Consider the following 26,079-nt stretch of genomic DNA (forward strand, 5'->3'; position numbering starts at 1 on the left):
GTTTGCGTTGTTTTCGCTCGTGTTCGCGTTCTCTCTTGCGTTCCGCACGCTGAATTCGACTCTCTTCGTGAGCATCATTCTCACGTTGCTGCTCGTAATTAAACCGAGAGAGGACGTAATCCTTTATTTCTTTGGGGTCTGTAAGCCCCATATCTTTAGCTTCCTGTACATAGACGCTGGTAGACATGATGCTAAGTCAATCTAAGTGAACTAGAGACTAAGCACTGACTGCTATTTTGCAGAGAAAGATGCCAATAATCGAGAATAAAGAATATAGGCACAGGTTAGTGGTGACCAGTTTTATATAGAACTGATAAAGAAAAAAAAAATAAACAAACAACTGACTATGAAAACTATTATGTAAAATTAATATAAGTGAATAAATAATCACCAGTAAGATAGTGCCTATAGACTTTAATGATAAATATCTAAGTATGAGTGAGTGAATATTGTCTCGTGAATAACTGTAGAGCTAGGAGTAAATATCCTGGAATGAGGTTGCCAGATGTCACGGGGTTTTTGTGAATTTGCAATATTAAGGAATAAATACTTTATGTCGTCTTACTTCGCCGATTCTCTAAGGACGAGAATTTATAAACTTTCTCAACAGTACATAGCAGAGACTAATTACTTACAGATGCTGTTTGTTAGTACTGCTAGCCTCCAGAGAAAGTGACTCCACCCCTGACAATCATTAACTAATATTAATAGTAATAAGCAGGTTCTTGCCGGTGCATTAACTCCTGGTTGCACAACGGATTTTATGCTTAATACAAAAGGACTGGCCCAAGTACCAGTAATGAATAATGCAAAGCGTTTATGCAAACTACGAGCTATAACTAAAATAAGCTTAATGTGGAGAAATAAAACACGAGTTTACATTACATTAAGCTCAAGAGAAAAGAACTATGAATTTATTATTTACAGTGAAATAAACTTATGTTACATGTTTCAAAATGAATTAAAAATAACAAAGAGAATACACTCACTCGCTCACTCAAAAGCTAACACTTAAACCTAGGAAAAAAGAAAAGAACAAAATACTGGTCAACGGAGGGGGCCAAACGGGTAGTCTGGGTGTCTGCGCGATGAACACCAGATGCTGCTATTCAATAGACCCTCTTCACCAATTCACCGCTGGGTGGAGATCTCAGGAGTTCGCTGTACAATGACGGCACTGCTTCACGCTGGAGCACAAGCGGTCCTTATCTCACAACGATCCAAGACTGACTGAATTCAACAAGCGAGGCGAGGGCTGAGGCCAGCCGCTAACTGGTAATGGCTAACGGAAAGAAGTGAGCAAAACACGCCCATAATAAATCACTCAGCGAAAGCGCTAATGTCGCACGCAAGGACGATCACTTATGAAACAGTGAAAAATTGTTCTGAAAACACTCCCGATCGGGTGAATACGTGGCGGTTGACTGAGTGATACTGGGATCCCACTAGAATTCGCGGTTTCCCACCAAAGTTCAATGTCACGAGTTTGTTTAGATATAGGATCGCGCGAAATTGTGACACACACTACTCATATGATGTAGTTAAAGATTTCAAGGTTATAGTGGGATAAAACAAACAAATGGAAGCATTATAAGTGATGGAGATGACAGACCCATTTGTATTCTTTGGTCTTACTGGAAAACTGATGAAACATGGTTTAGGGTGTGCCTCAGTAGCCTATACCGTTATTTTGACCTAAGTGAATTTCGTATATTTAGAAAAACTAATTCCTGAAATCACTTCTGTGTTACTTTCCTGGTCAGCCATTGCTGGTACTTCAAGAGTTTTGGCTAATATAACATTTCTGTGTTTTTTTCTATACTTTTTCCCAGTTCATGATGAAACTGCTGACTAATAGGACACAAGGTCGATTCAAGAGGGAGGAATAGGTTGTTGTTGTGTCTTTAAGTCGTCACTGATCTTTCACATTATCCATGGACATCTCATCACACCAGCAATATGATGCCAAAAGACAGCTGGGCATTCGGGAACGGACTGTACAAACCCCAAATCAAGTACATATTGTTGATGTAGAATATAAATACAAGGAAGATGATGAATGTTGGATATCAAGTGTTGTAGGAAGTTTTTTTTTTTTTTTTTTTTTTTACTGTCTATTGTAAAGGATCATCTTATATGATGAGTAAAAATTAACTTTATATATATTTTATATCTGTCTGTCTAACTGTCTGTCTATCAATCTATCTATTTATCTATATATCATCATCATCATCATCATCATCTGGACCTCTTTTCTCTCCCTAGGGCAAGGTGAGGAGTAACAATGTCCAGACAGCCTAATTTTGCCCAATCGAATGGGCCATGCTTCCATTCACTCGTCATTCAAGCCCCCGGAATCCTGGCTCTATCGAGTACGCCAAAAACTGGCTCAATCGGTAGAGAGGTGGCCTGAAGTCCTAACGGACCCGGGTTCAAATCCCGCTGGGGCAGAGAACAGTTTAAAGATTTGAATTTCATAAAAGTCAGACTATACTGATCTACCAGAAGACCCGCCGACATGTCATAAAATACCCCCCCTAATAACAATACACCAGTCCTGTATGAGACAGCCCTAGCATGTATTCAGTATGGACGGTGGGTCGTTAGCGCCGAAGTGGTGACATGTAGAGGTGTGCGGTATGTAGGAGGACTACTGGCCCTTGAAAGCAGGCTGTGAAGCCTATGCCCAGAGTCGGAGACATAAAAGAAAAAAAAAAACACGTTTTGTAGCTTCACATAAACATATCCGATGGAGTCAATCTGGACGCTGCCACGCTAAAAAAGGGGCGCCAAATCCCTGATCATGCAATTCTCCTCACAACATTCATCCAGCCAGCTCGATCTGTTGTCAGTTCCCTGGCCTTACCGACTTCCAAACCTCTCTTCCTCATACACTCATCCACCATATCTCTCCACCTTCTCCTTGGCCTACCTCGCCTCCTCCCACTTTCAAATTCGCTCAGATATACCCTTTTTACAATTCTACTGTAATCCATTCTCTTCACATAACCATACCATCTCAGTACACGCTTTTCGATTCTGGTGTCCACCTTCCTCACTCCTCACCTTTCACGAATCACATTATTTCTTATCCTATCCACCTTCTGTACCCCACATATATTACTCAGCAGTCCCATTTCCATTGCTTTTAACTCTTGACTTTTCATTTTCATGCCACACCATAGTCTTACATCCATATGTTAAGGTTGACACTAACACTCCTTCATGTAAGCTTCGTGCAGCTGCAACGTTCAAGCCTCTGTTTCTTGTCAAGGCCTTCATTGCACCAGCTACTTTTCTTCCTTGTGTCACTCAACTTTCAACTTCTTTTGCACATTTTCCTCTCTTTTCTATCATTGTACCCAGGTATTTGAACTCTGTCACTCATTCCAATCTCTCTCTATTCACTGTAACATCGCACTGGAAGTCACCTTCTCTCTCAATAAACATAATTTTACTCTTTTCTGCATTTACTCTCAACGCACGAAGGCCTACAGACATCAGCAAAACTCTACACTAGCCTACCAAGTTCTTGTCCGGTATTTGCAAACAGTACTGCATCATCAGCATACAACAATTTGAGATATTCCATCCTTCACCATTCATTACCAACGTCATCCCTTTCTCCATTACTCGTGTTTTTACTTTTCTCATCACACACACACACACACACACACACACACACACACACACACACACACACACACATATATATATATATATATATATATATATATATATATATATATATATATATATATATATATATAATGACTTAACACTAGCTGGTATGGATTTATTCATACCATGTGAACAGTTCACTAAAAGACTAAATTCTCCAAAATGGTTTAATAGCAACTGTATCAGAGCAACTGCCTAAAAGTCATTAGCAGTAATAAATGTCGCTAAATCAACCTTTCTTCAAAACCAAGCGTCAGAACTACTAAACAATCCTAATGATAATAGAATATTTTGGGCAATTCTCAATTCTTTCAATAATAACCTTAACAAGTCATCACCCATTCCCATACTAAAATCTTTAGACCGTAACATTACAAATGACCCAAGTGGGAAAGTGAGTATCCAGTTCATTTGCCAGAATTTCTACCTTAAAAGATGATAGCCAGATCGTCCCCGTGCTAGAACTTGATTCTTCCAAAACTATTCAGCTTAAAATACAGACTAGATACATAAAATCCATCCTAGACAATTTACCAACCAACAAAACTCCAGGCCCAGATGGAATTCTTACAATTGTTTTGAAAAGTGTTCCCCAGAACTTGCCTCCGTTCTAGCTAAATTATTCAAACTATGCATACGTACTTCATTCCCCAGATCATGGAAAGAAGCAAGTATCCATCCAGTTCCAAAGAAAAGAAATTCCTCTGACCCCTCTGATTACAGGCCAATATGTGTCACGCCGTCTCTTTGTAGAGTAATTGAAATTGTAATTAATAGGTAAATAGTTAAATACCTTGAATCTAATAACTTAATTAGTGATAGACAATATGTTTTTTGCCACCAAAGATCCACCACTGATATACTCAATCTCCTGACTCGTACAATCCATCAGTCAATTGACCAACATGGAGAAACTTATGCAGTAGCCTTTGATATTTCTAAAGATCTCAACAGAGTGTGGCACCGTTCCCTGTTGTCGAAACTCCCTTGCTATGGATAACGTTTTTCCTTCTCTCTCTCTCTCTCCCTCTCTCTCTCTCTCTCTCTCTCTCTCTCTCTCTCTCTTCTTTCCTCATATCTCAGCTACAGAAAAATAACAGGAAAAGTAGGTGATGTATATTCCAATTTCCACTCAACACCGGCATGCCAAAAAGATCATTTTGGTGCCAGTTCATATATAGTGATCTATTATCTGACACCAACAATCCCATCCATTTTTATGCAGATGACTCAACACTTCACAGTTCATTCAGACTCAAACACCCATTCAGAAAGTTTAATATCTCTAATGCTCAACTCAGTGCAGCCATCTCCATAAATCATGACTTATCTAAGATCACTGAATGAGGACAAAATAACCTTGTCTCATTTAATGCTAGTAAAACCAAATATATACAGTTTACAAATAGACAGATATTGCCAGATTCACATATTAATTTCGGTGCTACTAATATTCCCATCTCCGAAAGTATTGAAATTCTCGGTGTCTCACTTAACAATGTCCTCAGCTGGACCTCGCATGTCAGATCTCTTCCTAAAATCATCTCAAAGAGACTTCGATTGTGGTACAGGGTCTACAACTTCTTCAATGACGAGGAGTTAGCTCTAATTTACAAGAGCCATGTATGCTCTCAGCTAGAATATTGCTCACCCTTGTGAAATGGATGTGGAGAGGTTGCACTAATACAACTAGGCTAAATTCAGAACAAAGCTGCTGCAGTTATTAATAACCTTGCTATTTCAAATAAACGACCTCCCCTACAAGTGAGAAGGAATGTTGCCTCCCTTGCATTACTTTACAGATACTTTAATGGCAAATGCTTAAACGAAGTTGCGTCCACTGTGCCACCTCTCCATGCCTTCCTTCGTGCTACACCGGCATCTGGTAGCACTCGTGATTGGAATGTCATTCAGCCATATTGAAGAACTTCTGCCTATCAGAATTGTTTCATTCAGCGAATTGCATCTCTCTGAAACTCGTTTCCCCAGAGTTATTTCCCCCAAAATGTCATACAGGTGTTCAGCTCCAAATGTTACAGATTTTTTATGAATGGAGGAGGCCAGTAACCTCGTGTATGGATTATTTGATTATTTTCTTTATTCATTTGTTTCTCCTTCCTCTGGTCTTATATATATATATATATATATATATATATATATATATGTATGTATGAGAGAGAGAGAGAGAGAGAGAGAGAGAGAGAGAGAGAGACAGACAGAGTATATACCTGTTGTCTACTGTGCAATCTGTTGTGTAGATGTACTCGTATTTCGTCTAATGACTAAATGCCCTCGCCATTTTAGCGACGGTATTCACAATTTGTTGCAATTTTTGCTAACACTTGCTTGCCAAGTTTGTATTACAACACACCCTAAGCCACACCAGCACCACACTAACACCCTACGCCACACCAGCACCACACTAACACCGTCAGCCACACCAGCACCACACTAACACCCTACGCCACACCAGCACCACACTAACACCGCCAGCCACACCAGCACCACACTAACACCATCAGCCACACCAGTACCACACTAACACCATCAGCCACATCAACACCACACTAACACCGTCAGCCACACCAGCACCACACTAACACCATCAGCCACACAAGAACCACACTAACACCGTCAGCCACACCAGCACCACACTAACACCGTCAGCCACACCAGCACCACACTAACACCGTCAGCCACACCAGCACCACACTAACACCGTCAGCCACACCACCACCACACTAACATCGTCAGCCACACTTACCGTACTAGCTGTGAGGCTATGGTCAGGCAGGGGCGGGTGAGGCAGTCGGCCACTCAGGGTCAGGCTGCCAGTGACGGGGACACACCGACACGCCCCTATTTATTGCACCGCACACTCCCCCTCCACCCTCACACCCCAACACCCTCATCCACCCCAAAACCCTCACCCTCACTATACACTGACAGCCTGACACTCCCCTCACAGATCACACCGCCCTTCTAACCATGGACACCGTGTTCTTGGATTATTATTATCATCCTACAGTAGTAGTAGTAGTAGTAGTAGTAATAGTAGTTCTGTTATGGGTGATGGAGTGAGAGGAAGTGTGCCAGGCGCTCAGTGTTATCGTCTCGAAATCATAGTAAAAATGATTGTGGGCTCTTAGAAATTGATACCCACTCCAGCATAAAGTGGACCCCGATGGATATGTGAAAGAAAATCTTAAATATCAGCTATGTAAAGCTTGGAAAATGTGAAAAAGTGTTTAAACTACGAAGTGAGGGGGAGGAAGTGTGTGTGTGTGTGTGTGTGTGTGTGTGTGTGTGTGTGTGTGTGTGTGTGTGTGTGTGTGTGTGCAGGGACCGTTGGTGAGCGAGGTGCTGACCTGAGAGGGTTATCCGGACTGGTGTCAGCACCATACATTATATCATCAGCCACCCTGGACCCCGTCACATGTGCGCTGCCCCACACACCCAGAATATAAGTATCGCCACCCTCACTTACAAAATAAGTACCTCTCTGAAACCTATTTCTCAATTATTAACTTTGTCCACAAATAACAATGAGACGTGGGATGCCTGTCACACACCTCTTGCTCACTCCATTATCCTTGGAGCACTAACTCCCTTTCCCTAACATATCAGCTGTTACCACACACTGAATATCACCCAATGATCACTAGCATACACACCACCTAATAATACGATTTATAAACACTGTATCAAACACTAAATACAACAACAACTACCACTAACTATACAACAGTCTCCTACATACACCACAAGCATGGCCAGGTGGTATAGAAGTGTGGCATACAAAAACATTTAGGTAGGGAATCTTACACACACCTTAGATGACACTGTAATGTAAACACATCATACATACAGACACACACACAATGACTGTTCTTAAATTACTATAAAACATATTATACATAGAATCTCATCATATAAATATATACCAATCACAGTAGATAAGTCATTAATATAATAATAAATAGCACAGTAATAATTAAAACTTTAATTTTAATATATAAAATTAATAAATATAACTTTAATTAAATAACAAATTTAAACATAGTACTCTAGTTTTAAACACACTATTACAGTATGATTAAGTACGATAGTAATAAGAGTAATAAGACTAAAACCTCCGCTTTTTATGAGAAACATCAAAAATTCAGAGAGAAACTGCTCACCTGAGCTCAGAATTGCCCCCTACCCTTACCTGGTACCATGTTCATATCGAGCCCTGCTCCAAAGAAGATGTTTTCTATGGGAGGGGTAACTATTCCATACGACTCAGAGTAGGTAGATATTTATTTGGTACGGATTTATATGTAGTACAAGAGTATATTAGATTTCACACAGTAATATAGGCAATATAAGCATTGTTTCACTCACCAAACACATCAACATACCGCACCTTTTTTGGCAACATTACCTGCTCGTCACTTCTGATCGTTTCTTCCTCTAACACTATGTAAACTTGTCCTCCACAGTGTCATTGATTGGAGAATCACTCTCGCCTTGAATTTTGTACTGTGGCGTGACATGTCTTTACTGGCCAGGTTACTGGTAACAGATGAGTTGCCGAGGCAATGGCATGCGGGGGAGGGGGAGGTCACGAGGGGTAAGGCACTGTCCCTGCCTGGCCTCGGGTAGAGGAAGGTGTCCTGCGTATATGTACCAAAAATCATGCACAAAATTTGAAAAATGTGCAAATGATGGACCTTGCAATTGCGGCGCATTTATAAACGTCAACGGGAGTCACAGTGACAAAATGTTTGGGCGCCTATGTAAATCAGTGGGACACAGAAGGTTAACAGGTAAATGTGTAAACATAACTCTTGCCCCAGCATTAGTTTTTCATTTGTGTAGCCAGTAGATTCATGGGATGCAGACCAATATGGCACCAGAAACACAGGTAATTTCTGGTCCCTTTCCATTTGTCCCTCTACGTAGTATTTGGCCATTTCTTGTCCCAGGGTCCAGTTGAATTTCTCCACAATCCCGTGTGGCTGTGGCCTTAGTATGGTCATCCTGGTCTTCTTGATCCCAAGTAACTTACAACACTCACTGAACACAGTAGACTCATAGTTTCTACCCTGGTCTGAATGTAAGTCTTGTGGCATCCCAGAATGACAGCATAACTGGTCAACCAACAATTGAGCAACAGTAGCAGCCTCTTGATTGGGGATGCCATAGGCTTCTGGCCACTTTGAAAAGTAGTGAGTGGCAGAGGTCCAGCAATGTCCACCATGACTCTTTCCATCAGTGCACCCACTTGAAACAGCTGGATGGAGGGGCAACCAAGTTTCTTGGATCCCTTCTTGGCACATCATACATCACAGGCCCAACACCACTCTTCAAGGTCCTGACACAAGTCAGTCCAGTAGAGCCTCTGTTGCAGCAAACTTAGAGTTTTCTTCATTCCCAGGTGCCCACTAGTGATCTGGTTATGGAACTCATCCAAAATCGCAGACTTCATTTTCTTCAGAACCACCAGTTGCCAATACTTGCTGAGGCCACTGGGTGTCTCCCACTGATGCTCCAGTAGTCTGTCGTTCAAACGAACAGGGTCCCACTGACTCCAGTCGCTCTTTGTTGCAGGGGTGAACCTGGAAACCACTTCCCAAGATTATCGCACAGTACTCAGCTGGAAACACTCTAGCATTCTTTGTAAATCAGCATTCTTCATCTGCATCCTCTTCAGGTCTTCTTCATCTGATGCTGGCCTTGTCATTGCAGTATGGCTGCATTTCTTACTACGACCTTTTTTACTACACTGCCAGCACTCTGGGTCACAATCCTAACAACTCAGGCTGTCAGCATTGCCATATACCCACCCAGGATGCTGCTGCACCTCATAATTGTGCTGGTCCAGCTTCCCAAGCCAGTGTGCCAGTTATCCTTCTGGATTCTTTAATGTCTTAAGTCACTTGAGTGCCACATGGTATGTCCTGATAATGAAAGAGGACCCATACAAGTAGGGATGGAACAAATCAAGGCTTTTCATCACTGCCAAGAGCTCCTTGTGGGTCACAGTAGTTCTGCTCTGGTGGCCTAATCCTTTTGCTGTAATTCACCACCACATACTGTTTTTCGTCCTTCTTCCGTGACAAGACTCCATCAGTACCATGGTCACTAGCATCACAGTCCAAGATAAATGGGTAACTCTGGTCTGGTTATGGTAACACTGGAGAGTTTGCCAACGCCTGCTTGAGTTCATCGAAAGCCCTTCTGAGTCACTACTATCGATACAAACTTTTACCTCTTCCCCATCAGCTTGTCCAGAGGTGCAGCTATCATTGCAAAGTCTTTGACAAAATATCGATAGTAGGTATACTAGCTCAGGAAACTCCGTAGCTCCTTCACACAAGTTAGAACCGGCCAATTTTTCACAGTTGCCACCTTCTCTGGATCAGTACGGACACTGCCATTGCCTACAATGTGTCCTAAGTACTTCACTTCCGTTTGAAACAAGTAGCACTTCTTGGGGTTCAGCGTGAGGTGCGCTGCTCTGATTCTGTTGAACAGCCCCAGTAGCTTCCAGTTCCTGGTTGAAAGTCCATCCAAACACAGTTACATTGTCCAGATAGATGAGAGCCATCTGCCAGTGCAGATCTTCCAGTATGCGATCCATGAGATGCTCAAAAGTACCTGGGGCATTGCATAGGTCAAATGGCATCAATTTAAACACCCATTAACCCCGACCATAAAAAAAGGCTGTTTTTTTCTTGTCTTTGCAGCCTTGACCTGATGATATCCTACATTCATGTCTAGGGTGGAGAACGACTTAGCACTTGACAGAGCATCCAGGGTGTCATCAATTCTTGGCAAGGGGTATGCATCCTTCACTGTCACTTCATTCAGGGCTCGATAATCTATGCAGCACCTTACCGAGCCATCCTTTTTCCTTACCAGAACCACTGCTGATGCCCAAGGACTGCTGGACTTTTCTGTCACTCCTTGACTTTGGATATTCTGAATCATTTACTCCATTTCTTGCCACTGAGCTGGTGCCATCCTTTGTGCTGGCTGTTTATTCGCGTGGTGATCCCCAGTGTCGATACAATGCTCCACTAGATCAGTGCACCCCAGGTCTAGGTCTCCAGTGGAAAAGACATCAGCAAACTTTGTCAGCAGCTGCCTCAGCTTCAGTATTTGTAAGCCATGTAGGCATTGGCAATTCCTTGACAATAGGTCTCGTAGGTAGTTTGGCAGATAACCATCTTCTTTGACCACACTACTTTTACAGGCCTTCCTCTGATGCCACTCAGGGTCCATCACCTGGCACAGTCCCACAAGTTATCCCTCATTGATCTTCTGTGGCTCACAGGAGAAATTGGCCACCACAACCGGCACATCACTTGCACCTGTCTACCAAAGTTTTTCCCACCATCACTCCAGCCTTCCTCTTACACCATACATCAGGCTCCAATAAGCTGTCAGAAGAGCCACTCACCTTGAACTGGAGCAATAGTTCTGATTTGGCGAGTATCACTGTTGTGCGAAGCACCCTAACCTCGCCACCAGAACTGGTATGTCTGCCATGACCTGAAGCAACCTTCATCGAACATTCAATTTCATGGAACAGAAGTCCAGCTCACATCCCATGGACATCAAACAGTCCAGACCAAGAAGGCAATGACCCTCCATGTCAGTACCGCACTCTAGAAGTATAGCCTCTTACCCTGCCACTTCAGTCCAGACATCCAGGGGTCCCCTCAGTTTTGCGCACTGCTCAGTTATGCCACGCAGTTGCACTAAAGACTCAGACAGATACTGATGATGAAACACATCAGGACCCACAAAAGTCTGGTCTGAGGCTGAATCCATTATCAGGGAACACTTTTTTCTGTGCTTACACACTGTCAATTGCAGTTTTCTTTCATTTTCTCAGTGGTGGGGCTGCTGGGGAAAAACATGCTGGTGGTTGTCCCTTAACACCAGCCTCCATTAGCTTTCCACTTCTTTCTCGTCTTCTGCAGCCTTCTTATCGTCCTTTTTCTACTTTGGACACTCAGAACTGAAATGTCCAACCTCGCTACACATCCAACACGCTTTTGTTACAAATGTTGATATCCTTGTACTGCTCTCTTCATACTCCTTCCATTTGTAGCAATCGTCCTTCTTGTGTCATGAGCAAGAAGCTGTAGGCATTCGCTTCGAGCCCGTACACGGTTCCAAAATCTTGCTCTGCAAACATGTCTAGTACATGGTTCCATATCTGCGCTCCAGCACTTCTACTAGGGACTGATAACTGTTCCTCTCCTTCACTGACATCTGGCCCAAAATTTCCATTGCAGCACCCTTAAGGTTAGTAGCAAGCTGCACTGACCTCTGTCTGTCATCCCAACCATTCTGATCAGCAAGTAACTCAAAACTATGCACGGTAGGCTTCCCAAGATACTCTATCATCAAATCTCTGAGGTTTCGTTTTAATTGTACCCCTATTAGAGCCATGCACTTCATTGGTTTGAGGCCTAAAAACTGGGGCATTATAATTAAGTCCAGGACTTAAAACATCTGCATTCTGATTATTCAACCCAGTAGTGCTACCTTTAGATGCCTGAGATCCGTTATGATCGACCATACACTGTCCATATATTCATATGCTCCCTGTACACTAGCCAGAGGCTCAGCAGTGCAATATTTCTCTACGGCCACAATTTTCTCACTAATTATCTTCATTGTCGACTTCATGCTTCAACTGGTTATCTTCATGCTGTCTACACTCCACCTCAATTCCCTCACTAATTGTCTTCAACTGGTTGTCTACATGTTGTTTGCATTCTGTCACATTATTGCATACCTCATACTTTTGTTGCTGTAGCTCACCATACACTTCCTCCTTCAATTGTTGCTGCTTTTCCTTATTTTCCCCAGTGAAAGCGTCAAGTTGTTCTTGCACCCTCAACTTTAATTCCCTCTCTTGCTCCTGTAATGCCTTTTCAAGCTGTTCCTATCATTCTTGTGCCTGTAATTGTTCTTTGAGTTCTTTTTGTCCTTCATTCTGTGCACGCAGTCGTTCTTTGATTTCTTTCTGCCCTTCATTCTTTGCTTGTAGTGTTTCATTGTGCCTGTACAGTAGTTGTACACTTTGAGCTTGTAATTGTACATTTTTTGCTTGCAATAGCGATGCCTCCTCTTGCCTTCCTTGGCCTCGTGTCTGTACATCTTCTGCCTCCATACTGAAGGTTAGACTCACTTCAGCACATTTTGATCCACACTTCTGACACCACTGTTACGTCCTCGTCCCACACTGTCTCAGGCTCCAACAGCAGTAGTTCAGTATAGGAAGGACATTGCTTAGCGAGTTGTTCTTCTTAGAGGCAGCCTTCCAGTGTATAACAACACAGAATAGCACAAGCATTGTAAATAAACACCGGCTTCTTATCTTCGCTGTCCTTATTCACCAGATAATTACACTTAATGCTTGCCAACTACACTTCACTGTTTTCACAAGTATCGGAGCTATACAATCTTCACTAACTGCACTGACACTGACCGATACTGAACTAAACTCTGACTGAACTGACATTTACTGAAACTGCTCATCTCTTCCTCATCTTTATATAAGTTCCCTATGTACTAGAATTTTCTACTACGTTCTCGGGAAAGCAACAGTTGCCAAATTGGAGACATCCTAAATATGCCAGAGTTTCTTACACTGCATAACACAAAATTATTTAGATTACAAATTGAGATAAAATTACATAATTTAACAATCACATAAAACATTATAGAGAAAAACAGCACAAACTATAATGCACGGATTACAAAATACCTCCGTTCACAAATAGCAGGCAAACTGGGAACTCTGACATGTTGCGGAACTGTGAGAATCATCAGGAATACTCCAGCACAAAGTAACTGGCAAATCCCTCTTCTCAACATTATTAACCCCTTATTGGCGGGCAACTTATCAATTATGCCACCGTGTGGGGCAGCATATTTTCTGAAAAATAAAATATCAAGGAATAAGCCTGAACATGCATAAATCGATGAAAATGGATGAAAAACGAAGGCGAGAGGTGTTACATGCGTGGTAATACGTCTCTGCTGGCTGTGGGAAGAGGAGGGGAGGAGAGCAAGCAGGCACCGAGGCTAGCAAACTATTTACTCATAGGCTTTTTCTTCACCACTGAATTATTTATCATTTATGCATTCTTTACACTATTCATTGTCTTCAAAATCGTATGTACGTGTTTTCTATTTTACCTGAACATTTGTAATAATATATAACATACATATGTATATACTATTTTGCTTGAACATATACAACACTACAATTTTATATATATTGTTACATAGCCTATGATTTCATCATCCTTTGTGTAATTTTAACGCACAGTATGCTGCATGTTTGATCACGAGCGTGTTCTACCTCAGTTCCCCCCTTCTACCGTTATAGTAGAGTAAGTCGACATCTCTGTTATACTTTGCGGGATTGTCATCTCTTTGTCCCCATGGCTTCATTTACGCGTCCTCATTACAAGTTGTATCAAGCTCTCCTGGCCCCTATATAATGAGCTCAGTTCTCTGCATCATTGCCACTTAGATCTGCTCCTCATTTTGTTCACATCTCTGTCCTCCCCTGTACAGATATTATTATTGTGAGTGCTCAAGAAGTCTCCAACCATCTAGCAGCTGTGTGTAATTTGAGTATAACTGTTGTTGCATTTTTTCTTGTACTGTATAGCATAAGTTTAATTTGTAGGCCTAGTGAAGTTTTTGTAATTCATGTATGGATCTTTATGTCAGTCATTTTTGATAATAGTTTGTATCTGTAATTATTTATCTGGCATTCACTGAGTATTATCTGGTATCTCATTTCATCAGGGCTGACTTAGATAAATTTACTCTTGCTAATTTCGTGTTAATAGAGGCTATTGCAGTTAACCATATATTTAACCTGTTTATTTACCATTACATTATCCTTATGAGTCCTGAATGTTTTATTGTTAGTTTGAGCATTAAACTTTGACTTGTAATTTTACCTAACTCTTTGTTTTGAACCTGGAACTTTACGGGACAGTAGTGACTCTTCGTATTCTCACTTAAAGTGTACATTATCTTTCTCTGTTCCGTAACATAAATTTGGCGACCTCATATCAGGATATTCAGGATATTATCATAAGGATATTGTTTGATATTTTGTGACTGTGATATATTCATGATGGCTACTATTTCTACACTTGATGGAAGCCAAAGATTTTTTTGTCAAATGTGCAAACAGTGTGTGATATAGAAAACAGAACAAAGAATGAACTTAAGCTTGTTGCTCAACAATTGGGAATTGCAGTTCACTCTCATCATTCTAAAGATCAAATTGTTGGCATGATTAATAAAAGCTTGTTTAATGTAACTCCTCCAAATGAGCAAACGCAGATTGAATTAGCTAAGTTACAGCTAGCCCTGCAGGAGGCTCGTGTGAAGGAAGCTGAATTTCAAGCACGTGCTAAGGAGGCTGATGTTAAGGAGGCTGAATTTCACGCACAAGTTGAACTTGCTAGGATTCAGGCAGACCATGAGTATCGCATGAAACAATGTGGAACTGGATCATCTAGCTCTGATGATTTTGATGTGGCTAAAAATGTTAAACTTGTCCCTCCTTTTAATGAATCTGATTTAACTAAGTATTTTCAGTTGTTTGAGAGGGTAGCTACAGGTTTTAATTGGCCTAAGGAGTATTGGCCAGTACTCCTTCAAACTGTTCTCACCGGTAAAGCTCAAGTAACTTATGCATCTTTGCCTCAGGATCAGTCTGATAATTATGATGTAGTTAAGAGCTTGATTCTTAAGGCCTATGAGCTTGTTCCTGAAGCTTATAGAGTAAAATTTAGGACAACTTACAAGCAAGATAAGCAATCCCATGTTGAGTATGCAAAAATCAAAGAAGATCTGTTAGAGCAGTGGTTAAATTCTAAGAATGTGGATTCTGATTTTGGTAAATTTAAGCAGATGATTTTGCTGGAGGATTTCAAAAGGTGTATTAGTAAAGATGTAAGCCTATATCTTGATGAGAAAAGAATAGATAATTTGTCTGATGCTGCAGTTTTAGCTGATGAGTATGTTCTCACTCACAAGAGATATTCTAGAGAAAAAGGGAAAGCTGAGAGTAAGTACGTTGCCTCTGCTCAGAGTGCAGGTAACAGGAAAGAGAATAAGGATGATGTTTCTCAGGAAGTAAATACCAGCTTCACCTCTAGATTTCAGAAAAGTAAATGTACTTATTGTAGTAAGCTTGGTCATACTACGGAGAGATGTTTCAGGAGACAGCGTGATGTGAACAAAAAGGAGTCTTTAAATATTCAGTCAATTGGTCTAGTGTCCACTCTTGAGAGTTCCCAGAATTCTTTAACTGAGTTAACTGAACCTGCTTTGAGGGGTAACTTAAATTCTCATGATGGAGCTCCTCTTTTGAGCAGTAACGTGGGTGACACTCTCAAGAGTTCATGTGCTAATTTCCTGTCTGATGGTTTTGTCAGTCCTCTGGACAGTAATGACAGGAAATCAGTTCAAATATATCGTGATACAGGTGCTTGCCAATCCCTTATGCTGACCAGTGTTCTAGGCTCTAATGTTAATTCCTCTGATGAAACTGTAATCTTACAAGGTGTAGGGAATAATTACTTCTCTGTCCCTCTGTGCAGAGTGAATTTAGAGTCTGGTTTTGTTAATGGTTCCGTTATGGTTGGGTTGGTTGAGACACTCCCAATGTCAGGTGTAACTTTCTTACTTGGAAATGATATTGGTGGAAGTCAAGTGTGTCCAGCTCCTCAGTTGTCTAGTGAGCCAGTGGCTGCGTCCCAGGATTGTGATGTCCCTGATGTGTTCCCTGCATGTGCTGTCACTAGGGCTAAGTCTAAAGTTACTGGTGATTTAGAGGATAATGATGATGATGATGTTATCCTAGCTGACACTTTTCTTGCTAATTTGGACCACTCACCAGATGAGGCAGTACCCTGTAGTGTTGATAATTTGTCTCGTCAAGAGTTGGTTGAGTTGCAGGTTGCTGACCCTGAGTTGAAAGGTCTAGCTAACTCTGCTTACAGTGAAGAAGAGTCAGCCGGTGCTTCTACTTGTTATTATGTAAAGTCAGGAGTACTTATGAGGAAGTGGAGACCCCCAACAGCATCAGCCGACTGTGAATGGGAGGTTGTACATCAAGTTGTCATCCCTCGTGTTTGTAGGCAGGATATCATTCGAGTGGCTCATGATTCCAGTTTGGCAGGACACCTTGGAGTGAGGAAGACTGTGGCACGCATTTTGAAACACTTCTACTGGCCAGGTATCTTCAGGGATGTTTCCTGGTATTGTAAGTCTTGTCACACCTGTCAAGTTGTGGGAAAGTGTAATCAGACCGAAAAGGTTGCACCTCTAGTTCCCATTCCTCCTTTTGAGGCGCCTTTCACCCGTGTGTTGGTGGATATTGTGGGCCCTCTTCCTAAGACTTCTTCAGGATTTTCTTATGTGTTGACCATGATTGATATGGCTACTCGTTATCCTGAAGCCATTCCACTTAGAAACATCTCAGCAAAGAACGTGGTTAAGGAAATGCTAGGGTTCTTCACAAAGTTTGGTCTGCCGAAGGAGGTACAGTCAGACCGAGGAAGTAATTTCATGTCAAATGTTTTCAAGCAGTCTCTGAAAGAGTTGGGCATCACCCAGATCACGTCTTCAGCTTACCATCCCCAGACCCAAGGAGCGTTGGAGAGATATCATCAAACACTCAAATCGATGCTCAAGAAATACTGTTTGGAACATCAGAAAGACTGGGATAAAGGTCTTCCATTCGTTGTGTTTGCTGCAAGAGAATCACCAAATGAATCACTGGGCTTCTCACCTTTTGAACTACTGTTTGGCCATGAAGTAAGAGGACCCCTTAAGCTACTCAAGGAATGCTGGCTGTCGGAGGAAGATGACATCAACCTGCTGGAGTATGTGATGAATTTCAAAGAACGGCTGTCCACTGCTTTACAGCTGGCAAGAGAGAATTTAGGAGCTGCTCAGGAGAAGATGAAGACTTGGTATGATAAGAAGTCCAGGTTACGCCACTTTCAGCCAGGAGATCAGGTTTTGATTCTGCTACCAGTTCATGGGCAACCTCTTCAAGCCAAGTTTAGTGGTCCTTATTTCGTGGAGAAGAAACTCAGTGATGTCAACTATGTCATCGCCACACCAGATCGTAGAAAGAGCAAGCAACTATGTCACATCAACATGCTAAAGTTATATCACAGGCGGGACGAAAATAATCCAGTCTGCACTGTAGCTGTTCCACCCGAGTCTGCAAGTGAAGCTCTCCCATGCAGTATGAGCCTGAGTGATAGTTTGGGGAAGAATCCTGATATCATGAATGATCTCCAGACTAAGCTTTCTCATCTACCACCCAAGGAAAGGCAGGAGTTTTCGGCATTACTGCAGGAGTACCCGCAAGTGCTCCGTGCCACTCCAGGAAGAACCACTGTGTTGATGCATGATGTCGATGTTGGAGACGCAAAGCCAATTAAATTGCCTCCTTACCGTGTGAACCCAGTGAAAGTTCCTCTCATCCAGAAGGAGCTTGGCTACCTGTTGGACCACAAGATGATTGAGCCCTGTCAGAGCGAGTGGAGTTCTCCTGTCACTCTAGTCCCTAAGCCAGGTGGGTCACAGAGGCTTTGCATCGACTACAGACGTGTTAATCAGATAACCAAAACAGACACTTACCCTCTCCCTCGTGTGGAAGATTGCATAGACAAGATCGGAAAGGCTAGGTACATAAGTAAGTTTGATTTGTTAAAGGGATACTGGCAAGTACCTATGACTGAACGTGCTAGGGAGATCTCATGTTTTGTAACACTAGGAAAGTCTTTTGCATGTTATGTAATGCCATATACAGATTGTTTTAGAGTAATAAGAAATTTCCCTTGTAAATTTCTTTTTTCTTTGTGGGGAGGTGTTACATAGCCTATGATTTCATCATCCTTTGTGTAATTTTAACGCACAGTATGCTGCATGTTTGATCACGAGCGTGTTCTGCCTCAGTTCCCCCCTTCTACCGTTATAGTAGAGTAAGTCGACATCTCTGTTATACTTTGCGGGATTGTCATCTCTTTGTCCCCATGGCTTCATTTGCGCGTCCTCATTACAAGTTGTATCAAGCTCTCCTGGCCCCTATATAATGAGCTCAGTTCTCTGCATCATTGCCACTTAGATCTGCTCCTCATTTTGTTCACATCTCTGTCCTCCCCTGTACAGATATTATTATTGTGAGTGCTCAAGAAGTCTCCAACCATCTAGCAGCTGTGTGTAATTTGAGTATAACTGTTGTTGCATTTTTTCTTGTACTGTATAGCATAAGTTTAATTTGTAGGCCTAGTGAAGTTTTTGTAATTCATGTATGGATCTTTATGTCAGTCATTTTTGATAATAGTTTGTATCTGTAATTATTTATCTGGCATTCACTGAGTATTATCTGGTATCTCATTTCATCAGGGCTGACTTAGATAAATTTACTCTTGCTAATTTCGTGTTAATAGAGGCTATTGCAGTTAACCATATATTTAACCTGTTTATTTGCCATTACATTATCCTTATGAGTCCTGAATGTTTTATTGTTAGTTTGAGCATTAAACTTTGACTTGTAATTTTACCTAACTCTTTGTTTTGAACCTGGAACTTTACGGGACAGTAGTGACTCTTCGTATTCTCACTTAAAGTGTACATTATCTTTCTCTGTTCCGTAACAATATATATATATATATATATATATATATATATATATATATATATATACACACACACACACACATATATCTATCTACCTATCTATCTATCTATATATATATATATATATATATATATATATATATATATATATATTCTACTTTACCTGTTTCAAGGCTTGGGATAGTAGAGGAAAGGACAATAGGTGACAAGGATGCCTCATCACCCAATTTCACCAATAAATTAGGACCGAAAATGGCTGGACGTTACGTAAGGTCACCCGCCTCCCCATGCACAGACGTTATGTAACGTCGGTTGCCTGTCAGGAGTTAAACAATCCTAATGAAGAGAGTATTCTGGTCAACTGTCAATTCCTTCACCATCAATTCCTTCATTAATAAGTTTAACAAGTCATCACCCATTCCCCCGTGAAAATCTTCAGATGGTAACATTAAAAAATGACCCACATGGTAAAGTGAACATTCTTGCCAATAATACACAGGCCAGTAATTCTGCTTTAGAGGAAATCAGCCACAATGTTCCTGTACTAGAACTTGACTCCCGAAACTTCTCCATTTAAGACACAGACTACTGTACTTATGTAAAATCCATCCTACACAATATACCAGCCAACAAAGCTCCAGGTCCAGATGGAATTCTTCCAAATGTTTGGAAAAAGTGTTCCCCTAAAGTTTCTCCTATTCTAACTAAATTATTCAGACTATGTATACGTACTTCTTCATTCCCTGACTCTTGGAAAGAAGCCAGTATCCACCTAATTCCCCAGAAAGGAAGCTCCTCTGTCCCCTCCTATTACAGACCAATAGCAATCATTTCTTCTCTTGGTAAAGTATTTGGGGCTGTAATTAATGAACACACAGTTAAACATCGTGAACCCAACAACTTAATTAGTGATAGACAGTAGGATTTTTCGTCACAAAAGATCCAATATTGATATACTCAGTCTCCTGACTCATACCATTCATCAGTCAATTGACAAACATGGAGAAACTCATGCAGTAGCCCCAGTTTTTTTTACAGCTTATGACAGAGTGTGGCATTGTCCCTTGCTGTCCAAAATCTCTTGCTATGGGATAACGTTTTTTGTTTCTCTGCATTCTTCATAGCTTAGCGATATGCTGGCATGCCACAAGGATCTGTTCTGGCTGAAGCTCAATTCTTAATTTATATTAACCTCTTAACCGCAGGGTGTCACTTTTGTGACGCTTGGGAGCAAGGGATCATACCGCCAGGGTGTCACTTTTGTGATTCTGTGTTATTTTGAATTCGCCCAGGCTTTCAAGTGGTGGTTTGTATCATCTATCAGTACTGCCAATGTCCAACACTGGTCAGCACTCCTAATCTCATCTGTACTCCCATCCATTGTTGACAATTTAGCCACTTCTCCCCGTTCTTGACTCCCCTCCCTACCTCCCCTCCATTACCCTCTCCTCTCACCTGCCCGGCCATGCTACGCTAAGTAAATTTTCCTTGGAATTTTCCACTGATTTCATCCATTGAAATAAGCCCTATGCCCTATTCTTATACCAAATAATATATACAAGAAAGAAATAAGGTAAGTGATAGTGCCATACACCTGGAATTGGCTAATTATCACCTGACAACACATCACGTGCACTAGTTCGCTAATTTTCACTGTTTATTTCCCCTTGAAATATGCCGTATAATCTATTCTCATAATAAAAATGTATATAAGAAAGGAAGGGAGAAGCCTAAGTGATATTTACATTCACCTGGAATTACCTAATTTATTATGTATTGTCTAGATTTCCTGCCAATCATTTCATAGTGTATATAATTAGCAGCTGTCATCACGCTGACATTGGCAGCATTGCACTCCTCCTAGGCAGGCACCACACTGTATTCAGTTTACTGTCGTCTTTCAAGGTGAAAGCACGTCCTGTCCAATTCCGCCGCTTTTTAGTCCCATGTAAAGGGCCCTGTGACCTCTACCCCCTAATAAACCTCGTGTGGAAAGGGATAAAGGGCTAAGTGACTGCTGTGGAACATGACCTGGCTAATTTATCAATGAAAATGATAGACAGTGAAAATGATAGACAGTGACTCACTATCTGGTGAGTAAAACAGTGCAAGTGGAAATGTAAATAATGTGTAAATAATGTGTAAACAGCAAGTGAAAGCAATGAATGTAAATATAAGTGAACAGCGGAAAAAAGTTTTATAAGTTACTGCAAGTGACTGTATAACACAGAGTAAATAAAACAGAAATGTAAATAATGTAAATAAAATAAAGAATGTAAATAGAAATGTAAATGAGTAGCAACATAAAAATATGAGTATATATACTAGAAGTAATGAAAGTGAAAGTTTCACTCTAGCATGTGTGAATACTATGAGTTATGAAAGTGAAGATGAAAGTGAGATTCACTCTCAACGCTAATATACAGGACGAGAAAATGAATGCTACGTATTTTACTGTAAGAGAAATTGAATGCCTACAGTGATAGTAAACTAATATCACTGAAGGAAACTTATGGATAAAGACTGTAGATATATATAAGTGTTATATAGTAATAGAAATGTAAAGTGTGAGTGATTTTATGAATAATATATGACAGAACACCAGCGACAAACGATCGCAAGTGGGAAGGTCATATGCGCTCGTAATTTTCATTGCTTTCACAGTGTTTTTCTTTTTTAGAGTATGGATTCCAAACTATTTGAGAATCATAGAATAGTGTTTCTAGTGATAATATTAGGCTGTGGTAATCATATTACGGGTTGTCGGGAAGTGTAAAGTGGAGACTTCGTTACCCAACTTCAGGGGTCTCCACAAGTCCTACGGTACTCGACGAAGGCTCAACAAACATCCCAGGAGAAAGCTGAAGGTATGTGCCATAAGCATATTTAATTATAATATTCTAGGACTAATAACTGATTTTTGGCAAATATTTTTAGAGAGTCTGTTGGAGCGCGAATATGCCCGTGAGACACGCAAGTCAAGCAAAAACAACCCCACGGTTTAGGGGTTAATGATTTCTTATCCATCACCCATGATCCCATCCATTCATATGCAGATGACTCAACACTTCACAGTTCATTCACACTTTAATACCCATTCACAACGTTCAATATCTCTAACTCACAACTCAGTACTGGAATCTCCATACATCAAGACTTATCTAAGATCACTGAATGAGGACAAAATAACAGTCTCATTTAATAATAGTAAAACTAAATATATACAGTTTATTGAGAGACAGATATTGCCTGATTCCTATATTACCTTCAGTGATACCATTATTCATACATATCATATTAGATCACTTGCTAAAAGCACTTCAGTGAGACTTGAATTATTGTATATAACTTCTTCACTGAAGTGCAGCTAGCTATAATTTATAAGTCACGTGTGCTCTCAGCTGGAATATTGCTCACCCTTGGAGAGGTTGCACTAAAACAACCAGACACACTTCAGAATAAAGCTGTTATAATTATTAATAACCTTACTATTATAAATGAACTACCTCCCCTAAAAGTAGAAAGGAATGTTGCCTCCCTTGCATTGTTTTACAGATACTTTAATTGCAAATGCTCAGACGAAGTTACATCCATTGTGCCACCTTTCATGCCTTTCCCCGCGCTACATGGTCATCTGGTAGCACTCACGACTGGACTTTCTCACTGCTACATTGCAGAACTTCTGCCAATCAGAATTCTTTAAATCCTCGAACTGCATCTCTTTGGAAATCACTTCCCCAGAGTGGTTTCCCCACAAACTTCAACCTATGACTGCTCAAGTCCAACTGTTCAAGATTTTTAATGAATGTAGTACACCTGTAATCTTGTGTGTGGATTTTTTTTTATTCATTTATTTTTCCTTCCTCTGTTCTGTTTAAAAAAATTTACAAAATAACAACCTGTGAATAAAGTCAACTACTGTGGAGGGGTAACAAAGGTACGAAGTCAGCTTAGCACACATAATTTCTTGGAAGCAGAATTTACAAGAGAGGCAAGATGATCTTTCCAAAAAAAATCCCGAGAGACTGAAACCCCAAGTATGTTCAAAGATAATGCAGGATTGAGACTGGAATTGTTAAAAATAAGAGGATATTCATGTTGTAGATTTTGAAAGGTCAAAAGATGTTAGAACTATATTTTTGATGCATTGAAAACAAGATTACTTGTACCCCAATCAGAGATAGGAGCCAAGTCAGACAATGTTTCATAGCTTTATCCCGTTTGTTGAAGTAACTGTTGAGATGGACACTGTGGGAAGTGAATGGAATGGTATAGGGTGGAATCATCAGCATGTGAGTGAACTGAATTTGATGTGCAACTTAGAAGGTTACTGAATAAAAGGAAGAGAGCTGGTGAGTTGGTGATGGGACAGAGCCCTGAGGAACACCATTATTGATAGCCTTAGGAGAAGAATGGTGGCTGTCTACAACAACAGCTATATAATGGCACGAAAGGAAGCTAATAATGAAGGAACAGGTAGAAGGATAGAAATCATTAGAGGGCAATTTGGAAATAAAAGTTTTTTGCCAGACTCTATTGAAAGTCATTGAGATTACAAATACAGTGGCAAAGCTTTCACCAATGTCTTGAAAAGAGGATGAGCAGGAACCTAAAAGGTTGGTGAGAAGATTGCCAGTGAAGCATCAATGGCAGAACCCACACTGAAGATTGTAAAGAATGTTATAATATGAAAGGTGATTTAAAGTGTTTTTGTTAAGAATATATTTAAAAACTTTAAAACTACAGAATGTTGAAGGAATTGGGAGATAGATGGATGGATGGGAATCGTCACCCTTCTTTGGGAAAGGCTGAATGAGAGCAAACTTCCACCAAGAAGGAAAGGTACAAGTTGACAAAGACAAAAGAGTTTACCTAGGCAGGGTATAAGCACAGAGGCACAGCTCTTGAGGACAACAGAAGGGACCCCATCAACCCATATGTCTTGTTAATACTGAGGCCAGTGATGGCAGAAAACACATCAATTGAAGAAATTTTATTGTCAGCCATGAGGATATTAGAGGGGAAGTGATAGAGAAACAACGCTGTAATTGTCAGAGGTGGAAGTGGAGGACAAAGTCTGAGAGAAGAGTTCTGTTTAATTAGTAGAAGTAGCTGCAGAGTTATGAGAATGGAAAAGAGGAGGGAAGGATGATCAAGAAGTGTTGATAGAAAGATTTTTAGCAAGAAAACAGAAGGAGAGGGAAGAACTTCAGTTGGAGAGCTCAGAGCATTTGGCATGAATAAAAGTATTTTAATCAGAACAAGGGGTATGGGCATTTTTCATACTTTTCTCCCAATTTTTGCAGTTCTGGCCAGAAACATAAATGAGATGAGATTCGGGGGTGGGTTGGCTCGCGTGCCTTTGAAGGCCCTGTCCTTGTTGTAAACGGCATTAGACCAAACGTGATTAACCTTTAGGCTATGGGCGTTTTTCACACTTTTCTCCCACAGCCTACAAGCAGATTTCATAAAACAGCTCTGTTTCACACTCTCATAGCTCAGCAACTACACAACAAAGGAAGTTCAAATAAGCGTATTATACTCACAAACTTTTCCTCTTTCCAGTGCAAGTATCCCCAGATAGCTAGGTGGTGGTGTTTTGGAGTGAGGAGGACTTGAATGGAAGTAATTTCAGGCTTTCGGCATGCCTGTGTTTTGATTGATGCACCCAGCTACGGCCTTAGTGAGCATGTGCGTGAGCCGAGCCAGCCCACGGTTTGCACCTTTCCTGGCCTGCCACGTTGGTCTTTCCCCAGACTCACTGCTTCCCCCCGCTGCTGTCTTGGGTCATGTCTCATCACCTTGGTGTCTCAGCTCACCATTGTGACTTTTTTTGCGGTCGTTCCTTGCTACAGTGTTGCCACTGTGTGCTGAGATTTGTGTGGCTGAAAATAAACTACATGAATGCTGTATATTGCTAGAGAAATTATTCTCTCACCAGGTTTTCTGTAGAAGCTTCCCATTCTCTTCCTTATCGCACAATGGCAAAGTAAACTCATTTTATACTTTACAAATATTTATTTTACTTGCTTTCACTTAAGACTAAATCACTATTTTCTGTGTGTAGGCGTTACATACAGACACTTATGTATACTGTTTGCAACATCATGCACATGCGCCTCTGGCATCAGAGCTCCGGAGGCATCACTCCCGCACGTTTTTCTGCTGTCATAATCCACATTTTTAATGAGATGACACTGAAAGAGGTGGTAACCAGCTGACCATTTTCCAAGTACTCACAACTATCAAGATAAATATTGCACAAATCACTCTGTCTTTCATGACGACACATCACTCTCGCTGCTATTGTAGCTAGTTCATATACGTCAATATCGTAAATATAACACAAACGTCACTGTCATAAATGTTTCATCAGTCACTTTCCCATTCATTAAAATACATCACTCTCGTCACTATCGTAATCATTAAATAAACGTCACTATCGTAGATAGTACACAAATGTCACAATAGTAAATATTTCACAAACGTCACTATTGTCAATACCAAACAAACGTAACTTTTGTAAACATTTCACTAACGTCACTGTTGTAAATATAGCATAAAAGTCACTATCGTATATTTCACAAATGTCACTATAATTATTGTTACATCAACACTGCTATCGTTTATACAAACACATCTCATTCTATAATTTTTTCAGTGTATGATTATATCAAAGTAGTCGTTTGTGCACAG

This window comes from Coenobita brevimanus, chromosome 30, assembly GCF_032717465.1.
Source record: "Coenobita brevimanus isolate Jiangsu-jjx chromosome 30, ASM3271746v2, whole genome shotgun sequence".
NCBI classification, from domain to species: Eukaryota; Metazoa; Arthropoda; class Malacostraca; order Decapoda; family Coenobitidae; genus Coenobita; species Coenobita brevimanus.